Source organism: Thermobia domestica, chromosome 18 (genome assembly GCF_964235325.1).
Source record: "Thermobia domestica chromosome 18, izTheDome1.hap1.1, whole genome shotgun sequence".
Lineage (NCBI taxonomy): Eukaryota > Metazoa > Arthropoda > Insecta > Zygentoma > Lepismatidae > Thermobia > Thermobia domestica.
In genome coordinates, this window is record NC_137471.1 from 124,331,687 (window position 1) to 124,344,129 (window position 12,443).

Sequence of the window (12,443 nt, forward strand, 5' to 3'; positions counted from 1 at the left end):
TTATTATTATTATTAAATGATAATGAGAGTCAATTTTCAAAATTTGAGTTTTCTTTGTTTGATGAAGATTGTTTACCTTTTTCTGCACCTGGGGTACGTGAGCCTACAGTGGGCCTACAGCTTAAGGTGAAACCCAAACCAAGTTCAAATGATCACGATACAAATAAAATAAGTATTTCATAACAGATTATAAGAACTACATTAGCTGTTACTAACAAAATTCGTAAACAGTTCGGTCTGTTTCTGAGGATTTATGTCACTATCATAATCTTCGTTGATGTAAATGTCAAAGAAAATCCGATTGAGGCAGCTTTGTAGGAGACATTAATGCATTATGTAATAAATTGCTACTGAACCAATTAACTACGTAGTGGACAACTTTAATGTAGAAAAATTTTCCGAAACTGTCATACTTTTTAAAATGTCGTGTCTTAAATCTATCCTATATATATATATATATATATATATATATATATATATATATATATATATATATATATATATATATATATATATATATATATATATATGACAAATTTTAATTTTCATTTAGAAATATAGAGAGTTACAGTAGTTGAAGAAACTCTTTCTAGATTTTAGCTTATCCTGAGGTAGAAAGCTTGTTCGTGGCTAAGCAGTTAGCGTACGTTCCTTTGGCGTGGGAGACCCGCGTTCGATTCCCGGCGGGAGCTCATATGGCTCGGATTCCACGTTAATCAGTGGGTCAAAATCTCAGATAGTCCCGCTACTGAACGAAACGTTAAACTCACAATCAACTCAACTATCCTGAGTTGTAGATTATCCTGAGTTATTCTCGGCACAGTTAGAAATACAATAACTGCAAGAATAAAATGAAATATGGTCTGGAAGTATATTTATCTTCGCTATTTTTTTCACATTAAAAAGAAACGAAAGAATTCAAATTAGTAAATTGAACGAAAAAAGAGTAACAATACAGTTTCTGGTTGTAACAGCACAGGCGAATGGCACAGATTTTCTTATAACACACCCCGAGCTGGTGGTCAATCAACAGAATACAGAGCAATACATTTCACTCGAGTGCAAATAGCAGCTCTTTTAAATAACTTATATCACGAAATAAATATTTTGGATCAATGCAAATCAGAATGAAAAAGAAACAAGGCCCTAAATAATCAGGATTGATCCATTTTTTATATTTTATCTGTAAACATCATAATTTGGGTTAATCCGGGAAATGATTATTTTAATTCTGTCTGGGGATACCAGTAATAAGCAGGAATTTATAAGATGGTGGGTGGAAATAATAATGTTTGGCTGTCTTCCTTAGTCTTACAATTTGGCAAAAAGAAATTCCAAATTGGTTTTGTTAAAATATATGTCGTTACATGACCACAAATTAAGCATCTAAACTTCTGGTATCGAACCTGACTCTTCGCCACAAAAGGTGCGTACGTTAACCATATATCCAGGAGAAAGCTCAGTTCGCAGTTAGTGAGAATTAAACGCAATACACAACTTCAGATCCTTCCTTAAACTGTAGGTTTATTCTATATAATATCTCTCTTCACTGTTAGAGTGAAATACAAATCAGGAAGTTTAAAGGAGGAACAGAAGAGAAAAGTTTCTCCTAACATTATACACTTCTAGAGAATTGCCTTGTGGCTCTATAGCTAGCATACAGATCTTTGGCGTTGGAGGCCAGAGTTCGATTCCAGAGTACTGTGTTTTGGATCCAACGTTAGTCTGTAGGACCATATTTCACATAGTCTTGCTGTTGCAGGGGATGCTAAACTCTCATCAACAAACCAATCATGGTTGAGTTCGAAATCACTTAATCCAAGCATAGAAAACTTGGTATTAAACGAAAGAAGTTACGGGCTTCAGACATAAGGATTCTGATACAGACTACTTATGATTTGTCATTTTCATTATTATTAGCTTAGCAATAAAATTCGACACAACTGAAAGAGGCTATTTAATAGGGGCAGAATATCTTAGAAAGGAGCTTCAATAGTTAATTACTTTAACAGTAAATTTAATCGCCTATGGAATGTAAATCATGGGTTTCATTCTCTGTCAGAATACATGTTATTTAGATTATATATAAAATAATAGGTTCACCTGAACACCTTAATTTGTTAATTCTAGCGGGGAAACTTTCTGCGCGTGTATGCCCACATTTGATTCCTGGTAGCAATGTTGTCGTTGTTAAAAAAACGAATAGTAGATCAGGTTTGACATTAAACGACAATTTATTTATTATTCTATACTTTATTTACTTCATTACAATTACAGTAGAGTATCGATTATCCGAGCTAATGTGGACTGGATCTAACTCGAATAAGCAAAAACTCGGTTAACACGGATGGATGCATGTAAAATTTTATACATTATTTATTATTGTTGCTTATTGATTATTTCTCTTTATTAAATTATTTATTATTACTGTATTTATTATTTTTGTTGGACATACAGTACATACATACGTACATACTGAATTAACCATTATACAATAAATAAAATGTAGCCATGATATTGGTACTTGATAATTGAAACATAATACAAATAAGGTACTGTTTAGCAAAAGATATTATTAAGAAAAAAAAAAGTCCTTCGTAATCTTCTGCTTCATTAAGCTGCCTTGTTTTTTGGCCGCCATATTGAGTAAACATTGCAATATCATAATGTTAGCTTGTTATCCATTTCTACGAACGGTCAGGAGAACTCGAAGAAATACCCTCTGTCGGTCACACTGCTCTGTTACACAAAATATACTTCTTGTATTGTGACTGCGGCGCGAAAACTGAAACTAAAGGCGTGCAACAATTAAAGCTCGGTCGCTTAAATGTAGCAATGTCGGTGGGAGTCATTATCTTTACACCAGCTTTATTTTTGCGTGTTGGTGAAACTAAAACCTGCAGATTGCTTATCGTTGTAACCAGACTTGTTTTTAAAAGATGCTTTGTTTGTTAGAATAACACGGCACTTCGGTTAATCGAAACTCGGATAATCGTAACTCTACTTTAATTGATTAGTATTTGCTCAGTAGGTCCCTCTTTCCGTTTCATACAGACTCGGCGCTGAAAGGTAAAGTTAAACGCTAAACCCAACAATCAATATGTTCACTTGATGCAGTTTCAGTGATGACTTCTTTTTTTAAGTATAAACATTCAGAATATTTAAGAACTTTAAATGCAATGCACCTTTTGACGGGAAGTCGGGTCAAGGTCTACATATTATAGGCGGAAAAATATCACATGACTTGTAAAACTGAGACAATGATGGAAAAATGGTAATCAAAATGGTTGGCCATGGGATTTAAGCAAAATAACACTCGTTAATAAGATGAGGTTTAACTGTTTCCTTAAATATTTTTTTCTTAATAGGAACTTAGAATGGGTAGTTTAAAATAATGACTTTTCTACTTTGTGTCAAATGCATGTTTTTAATTTCGCTTATTTTGTTTGATTGATCGGTGTTTAGCGTGCATTTTTAGCATCCAGATTACATGAGATGTAGACCTACAGTTTGTGAAACCTGAACCACTGTAATGCGTTAAAATTTCAAAACTATCTCTCACACGGCATTAACCCGGAACACCGTGCACCAAAGACGCGGCCCATGCCACTAGACTAGTGAGTAAGATTTTTCTAAGATTATTGCTATTATTATTTTAGCATCTTACCATTATGTTCCAAAACTAAGAGTGACAGCTGTGATGAGAATGAACGAAATAGTGAAAACAAGGAATTGAGGGAAAACGAGAGAATCCAGAGGAAGGAGTTTTGGAAATATTCATTCTGAGTGGATAAAGACGGGTTCAAAATTTCCCCCAAGAATAGTGTATCTCACGAATCACGGGCAAAAATAAGGGAACACATGTTTCAGCGTTTTCAAAAATTCTACTCCAAAAGAAGACATTAACAAAATCCTCAAATTTTCCTTAGTTTAATCAGAAAGTGCCGAATATGATGATTCTCTTAAGTTGAAAATTTAAAATTAAATATACAGACTTTTAGTTAAAAATAAGGAAACACATATGTCAGCGTTTCTGAAAATTCCGCTTCTAAGGGGAAAGAGAGAGCAATTTCGATGATATAGAAGTTCCTTGTATTTATTGAGAAAGTGCCAATGTGAGAATTTGCTTAAGTTGAACTGTAAATTGGATGTATAAAATTTGAAACAAAAATTAGAATTAGGGAACACGTGTTTCAACGTTTTCCTAAATTCCGCTTCTAAAGGCGAAAAGTAGGATCATTTGTATAATTTCTAAATTTCCTATTCTTTATTCAAGACATGCTTAATGTGAGGATTCACATAAGTTGAAGATGTAAAATTCGATATACCAACTCGTAAGCAAACATAAGAGAACATGGTTTTAAACATTTTTGAAAATTCTTTTAATATTGACATTTCCCTTAATTTAAAGTTATTCACAAGATGTCGAGTATGGGATTTGCTTAAATTGGAGAGAAGAAATTCAGTTTATAAACTCTTATATAAAAATAAGAGAACACGTACTTCAACGTTCAATTTCTCTCCTAAGGGGAAAAAAAGGGGCCGATTCTGTAAGATCTAAATCCTCCCCTTTTTTTGTAAGGAAGTGTATAATGTGAGGGTTCGTTAAAGTTGAAGGTATAAAATTCGGTAAATATATTCATATAAAAAATGTATTATGTCATTTTCGAAAATTCCACTTCTAAGGGAGAAACCTGGGTTCGATTCTATAACATCTAAAATTACTTTACTTTTTTGAGAAAGTGTCCATTGTAATGATTTGTTTACGTGTGAAATGTGAAAATCGATATAAAAATTCTTCAATAAAAATTAAATACGCATTTCAACATTTGCGAAAATTTCACTTGAAAGAGGCCAATAGGTTGACTTCTATAATATAAAGTTCTCCCATTATCTATTCAGGAAATGCTTAATACAAAAATTGCTTAACTTGGAAATTTGAAATTGGTTATATAAACATTTTTATGAAAAATAAAGGAAACACGTATTTTAACGTTTTCGAATATTTCTCTTGTTAAAGGAGAACGGGGCAAACTGTACAATTATGTGGAAGAGTGAAAACGATTCACTGAAAATTCAGGTCATGTTAGTATATGTAGAAACGTCAGACTTGGACAGAAAATTCCTTTTATTACGAGAGCAATGAATGATAGAATTTTTTTGAAATTCTTATGCCGAAGGAGGTAAAGACGAAAAGATGATTCAAATGTTTTACTCAGAATAGAATTTTACGTAAATCCCTAAAGTTAGGGAAATGAAACTCGGGGTATAAATTCCTCATTAAAAATAAGCTGTCGTTTATCCCTTTTTAAGAGGAAAGAAACTTTTTCTATTTTTTTTCCACATAGAAAGCAATGCTGTCTGTACTTATGTTCGCATCACGATAAAATGGCTGAAAACTTTCAAATTAATTTACAAACATCCATAGTATCTACCTCGAGCTAGGTTTTAATCAGTACTTTTATTAAAGAGTATATCCTAAAGGGATATGGGGTTTATAACTAATAAGATAAATGGAGTGTACCATTAGTCCCTCAAGTTGGAAAGATGAAACTCTGTACAAACTCTACATTACAAATAACCTGACACGTGAACCAGGATTACCCTGAGTTCCAGTTTCCAGTGGCTGGAAGTTGCAATTTCTATACTTTTCCCTCATTGGAATAGATATCTACCGCATTATGCAGAGTCTTTTTGACGTTTGATTAGCGTCATACTAGAGGCCTGACTACTGCAGGAAACATATATTAGTCGAATTCTTTAGTATGTCACTAGTCACGCGTCAAAACGACTCTGCATAAGTCCCCTGTTGTTTATGATCGTATCACGGCAGGGCCGTAGCCAGCCCCAAAATTTAGGGGGGGCCCGGCTGAAGTTAGGGGGGCCGATCCAACCATATTACCACATTATAGTTCATTTGCAAGCCTACCGTGAAAATTGTAGGGGGGCAGCCAAAATTTAGGGGGGGGCCGGCCCCCCTAGACCCCCCCTGGATACGGGCCTGTATCACGGTGAACGGCATGCACGGTGAACCACACTACGCAAATGGTAATTGATAAGTTTAGAAGTATAATGGTTCATAAACTCCCTCTCCTAAAATTCTTGTTGCAAGTTCAAAAGAAACTCCTAAACTGACAGAATATTAACAACCATGCTTAGTTTGTGGGTTTCTTCATGTGTCTTGCCACAATATTTTTCATATGCATCTTAAGCCCTTTATAGACGAACAATTATTCCATCATATATTGTATCAAATATTTCATCAGAGTGGAATTTGAACAGGTATGATACCAAGTTGTATGCAACTTTTGGGTTGGTTACAACATTTGATACAACCGTTCTAAATTAGAACTTGTTCTATTTCTATCCAACATTGTATCAAAGAAAACAAACGAAAATCACTATGCGGTGGTATTAAAATCGAGTATAATGTGGAGATGGAAAGCAGTTGACATCCTTTGGATGCATACTAGCAGTAATCTATTTTATATACCTATAAAATTAAAGAATATTAGGGCTAAATACCACAGGTGACTTCCCAAAATTGCGTAGATTGAGAATATTCCGTGAAATTAAAAACATCTTTCACTTTTCTTGATTTAAATGATTTCTTAAGACGTTCTGGTATATTATTACTTTGGCGCATGCTCAGATTATTGCGTACAGATTGACAATATGCCTGCATATGATGTGTCTGGAATGATCATGTGCTATCTTATTATATGTAGTTATTTCTTCACGAAATTAATTCGTAATGTCTTAAAAATTGTTTCTCAGGGTAGGAGTTGCATTCATGAGTGCAGATTCACTTTACGAGGACTTTCTTTAAGGGTCTTCACTACAGCGAAATTAAACACCACTAATTTTAGAGTTTTTTGTAATATCTTCAAAAACTAATAAAAATAATCGAAAAGCAGAAACGTAGTGAACTAGATAATACGATTCTGCATGTGATACCTTTACCACAATTCCCTTATGCTGCTATTTACAGAACCCGCAAAAACTGTTAAATCTATCTACAGTTGCAAATCAAAGCAGACAGATGAGTTGTGATAACGGTATCACACGCAAAATCATATTGTTTAGTTCACTACGTTTCTGCTTTTTGAATATTTTTATTTGGTTTGAGGATATTACAGAAAAACTCTAAACTTAGTGGTAGTTTAATTTCGCAGTATTGAAAACCCTTAAGGTATAAATACGCATCGGACAAATACCATTTAAACAGAGACTACAGAAAAAGCAACTTACAATAGGTGGCCATTAAAAGCGAGGATGATATTTAACCGATTCAGAGATGGAGCAAAGCATGGGCCCCACAAGTTAGCACAGGATTGGGTTTGCAAGAGGCAGAGGCATCAGTGGCTGAAGGTGAGAGTGAAAATGAGGATAGTGTGAAAAACACTTGATGTTGCCTAAAATCACATAGGTTAGAGTGTGTAATATTTCGCACTTCTAAATATATATTAGTAGTTTCCTACACTGAAAAGTTCCTCCGGAATTTAATATCCCACAGAACTCTCTCATTTTAACTGTAAGGCCTAACATTTCGTAATTGCTTAGTAATGGGGAGGCCAACATTAACGAAGACAGAAAACAATGTACCCTGCGGGACTCTAACCCGCCTACACTCGCTCGACAATACTGTCTCAATTAAATGTTATTAACCTAACCTAACCGAATATGAATAGAATATCGCAAAAGAGTCGATTAAAAACCTGGTCCCCCAAAGCTAAACAATAGCCTAGCATTTTTATGACGGACTATTTATTCTTAATCAGTGCCCCAAAGTTAAAAAAGTTACTCGAAAATTAACTGAATTAGACGAAATATAAGTATCGGACCAATAAGTAGAATATAGATTCATACGTATTTACTGACCAAGAAAGGAACCATGAAAATAAGATTTATTTGGGAATGGCAAAAAAGGAGGGAAATGAGACAGAAGTAACTATGAATAGTCATTCCATTCATTTCTACAACCTTATTCATTATGGTTACACAAGCAGGTGCTACCATAAAACTACACAGATACGTTTAAGTAACCTAACAATTGCATCAAGAAATATAAACAAATTAGCAAGTATATTCATTCTTATATTTGATCGTTTATAATTAGGTGCGAAAGTTTTAGCCAACTTATTTGACTAAATTACCATCAAAGAAAAGTTTGATACAATATTTGATGGAAAAATATGACGATGTATAACGGGCTTTACAAAGATATAATGTTCTAACCTCATATCCATGCAATATGCTTGTTTCATGAACACCTATACTTTTTAGGACTATCATAGGCGGAAAAAGGCCGATTTTTATTCACCTCCTTTGAGAAAATGACAACCAATTTTGTTCCTATTCTTACACCACACCGTATCATGCATGATGTTTAATTCTTTGTTTCGACAATTTTAGGGAAAATACAGAGAATAATACTAAACCTAAAAATGCTGTGTTATTAAGTGAACTATTTATTGTTCGTCCCTTCGTTCACATTTGCTAGTTTTAGAACTTCGTATGTGCGTACTTGGCAAGAGATTCCGTGTTGCGTGCTTCGATCGGACAGAGGGAAAACTTCTCGGAATGGCTTCTTTAAATAAATGTATATTGATTCATCAGCGGAGACTCATAACATTAATGAATAGCATGAAGTCTTACACAAGTACACTGTGACAGTTGTCGGAATTATTTTATTTATATACATATACACAAATACTGTCTCACTGGCAACAGTGAAAGTGCACACTTTCCACAATTACATGCAGGGGCGGATCCAGGGAAGGGGCGATCGGGGCGATCGCCCCCCCCAGAAGAGGAAACTTTCTTATTTTATATATATAAAAAACATTCCAAAGTTTGGAGCCCTTAAAAGTAGCAGTATGACAACCCCCCCCCCCCAGAAGTCGGACCTGGATCTGCCCCTGATTACATGTACTCTGTCAATAATTTAAGTAGAAATGAGTTTTCCCAGGTGAGGAAAAATTTCTCCTTCAGTCAGTTTAGAACAGTTTTACAAGTAGTATGTGCATAAATAGTATGTGTCTTACCCTTAGGAAAAATCAAACAATAATATGCTATATAACAGTACATTTTGACACATATGGACTATGCTAAAGACAGGAAAGAGGATCACGTCAAGTTTCAAAATGGCGTAACTTCTACAATTACATATTTTTGTTTCAATAGTAGAAAATAGAGCGTATGTTGCTACCGTTACAGTCACCATTGTTCATTAAGATGTTAAAGAATTGATTCCATTAACGAACTTGGCCGAGGTAAACGTTCTAGCTGTCTACTGTAAAAATACAGAATTCAAAAGTTCTTTTTTCATTCCAGTTATCGTGTAGAGTTACGGATGGATGCAAGTACCGTTCGTAAACTTTGACGACATATTGCTCTAGTGAACCTATCTATTGAAAAATTCTCTTAAGAAATACCCCGAGAATAAAACAAATGAATAAATCGAACTCAAGGAGTAAGCATCATTAACTTGTAACCATTTCAATTCGAGGTCTCTATTTGGGTGAACATTTATTTGTAACCATTTCGGTTCGTGTCTCTGTTCGTGGTTCGTGGTCCTACCAATAAGTATTCTCCTGAGACAGGAACTTACCTGGACAGGACGATGAAGGACCTCTCCAAGAAGAGTTACAAACTGTTCCCAAATCGCTCGTCGGTCTCAATAACGAGATGAGCATTGAGCGCCGAGAGGTTCGGGTGTCTCGTCTCGAAAACCTCACGGATGATCAGACGGTCATCCATACCATAACGCACACAAACATCACCCATACAAACAACGAAAACACACTGAATTAAATGACACTATACTTATTTATTAGAACACTATCATATTAAAAAAAGTAAATAGCGAAGAGGAATGAACACAACACTAAACACTGAATATGTATAATAATTTTCGTCATTGAAATCACACTTTGCCTTTTCAGTGCGCGATAGTCCTTTAAATATATAAGATTATAATTCGGATTTCACTGTATTGTGTTTTTCAGATGTAAAGCATCACGGGCAGTAGCCAATGCCGTGCGATATTCCGCGCGGTGTTGCCGGATTTCGGACTCCCCTTTCCCTTCTCGCTCTTCCTCTAGTTGAGATTATTACACATACATTGGCAACATTATTCACAATTTAAATATACTATTTCAGCAAACTCAAAGATTTTGGCTGTGTATCCTAGAAGTATATATAGCAACTGAATAACCTACCTATTAACTTATTCCAGTGGAACTGCTAAACGTTCGTCTTCAACACTACTTTCACTATCGTCTATGTCAATTAATATTTCGCCATTGTCTGAATCTGACTCTTGTAAATTTTTTATTATGAGTTCCAAAAATTGTAAACACAAAAAATAATTCTTCGAGCTTCACTTCGTAGCACTTTTTTTTTTTTTTAAAAAAAAAAAGAAAATTCCGCACTTGTACTCGGTTTCCTTAAAGACATTGTCAACTATAATTTTGGAGAACAAATGAACTACCACGAAAGAAAGCAACCTAGACACTGATGAATTCTGTTTATGCTAGAAGAAGAGAAGTTGCATTCCTACACACACAATCAGCTCCTTTGCTTCCATGTCTGTTCCTATAATAACATACTCTTATACTTGATGTAGGTCTCACAACAACAATCCATCTGATTCGTAAGCAACACGATATGGTCGAGTTTGTTTTGGGTTACAATAATTTATGACACCATTCAGACGCCTGGTGCTTTTGCATCCCTGCTAGAGGAGTAAAGAAGGAGTACGTAATTGGCCACACATACGTAAGGTATTGAAACGAAGAAAAAAAAATCATACTGCGTTTCTTCTGTCGAATAAGGAAGAATCTTGCATGAAGGCAATTTCAAAACAATATTACGAATGTCCCATACCTTCTGTTCTTCCACATGAGCTCCCGCCGGGAATCGAATATATATATATATATATATATATATATATATATATATATATATATATATATATATATATATATATATATATATATATATATATATATATATATATATATATATATATATATATATATATATATGAATCAAATTGCAGAGGCTTGTTATTTAATTCGATCGCTTACTATTCTCAAGGGTGTAGAAACGGGGGAAAAGAGGGCCTTGACTTTCCAAACTATTTCCAGCCCCGAAATGAGGTTCATCTAGTATATCTTTAGTAAACTTATTTAATAGTTAATGCAAATTAGGAACGTTTATAATAAAATAAGATTTTAAAAAAAAGAAAAAAGAAAACATCATCAATACAGTTTCTGTACCTAATTACAAGGACACTGATTTCTCTGTAAATTGGGGGGGGGGTGTGCATTCAGATGCAGAAAGCATATATGATGATTTTAAGACAAATTGCGTTCAAATTATGCCTAATATTGCACATTTACAAATAAAATGAGGGGCCCTGGCTCCCTCAGTCCCCCCAGGATCTCTCACTACTATATTATTGCATAATAATATCTGAGTTGATATTTTTTCGAGTTTTTTCCTTTTAGTATTTTAACCTACATAAACACAAAGTCGGATAAACAGACTGCTAGAAACAGCATTTGTTTTCTTATGAATAGCTTATTGATTTATCTCTTACAATCCGCTTTTCAACTTCAGTACTGTCAAGATCCGTCTTTTGTTAAGGTAGCATCGAGAAAACATAATATGTGTATAGTATACATGGTGAGTTAAAATGCTTTCATATTCTGAAAGAGGTCATTTGTTTTGTTTTTAATGTGTGAAAAGCTTTCCTCCCCCTGAAAGTAATGTTCTCCTAGAACAACCTGTTGGTTACACCCCTGATTATCCTTTAATAAAAGTTGAATTCCATTTCCAAATCGAAGAAAAATCCACTGGAAATTAGACGGGACTCAACGCTCGTTTTACTAATTGTTTTATATGGAAACCTTTCAAAGTGTGTATCATGACAACCAGTTGTCATAAAAAGATGTAGTTTTCACGTATGTGTTCGTAATTCTTTTCTCTACTTCGTAAAGTGAGCAGTTAATGTGCTAATACAATATTTCTAATAAGCGCCTCTGCTATTGTCAAGATTCGCAGTAGCGCGAGAAGTCAGCGTGCAGAACTGCTTGTCGCGAATTGTCAACACCGCTCAAAGCCAATTGGACGCCGCGTAAAGCCAACTCAAGGCCATGCCGCTTCCCATCTGAAATCTGCTGTAAATGCTTTTCTCACACCATTGCCACACTTGGGGGGGGGGTTAGCACTGGGAAAAAGTTGTTTGGATCGTCCCGCGATGAATCCAGTTGTTACGCTGAACCATCCTAAAACGTAGAGGTGATTCTTCAGCAAATTAAACAAGAAATTCTCCAAAGTAGAATGCTGACGTTGGAGGGCGCGTATATAACTTTTTAGCGCACTAGGTTTGTGAAGCTGGGACTTCACTAGTTGGGGCTAGCCGTAAGAAAAAG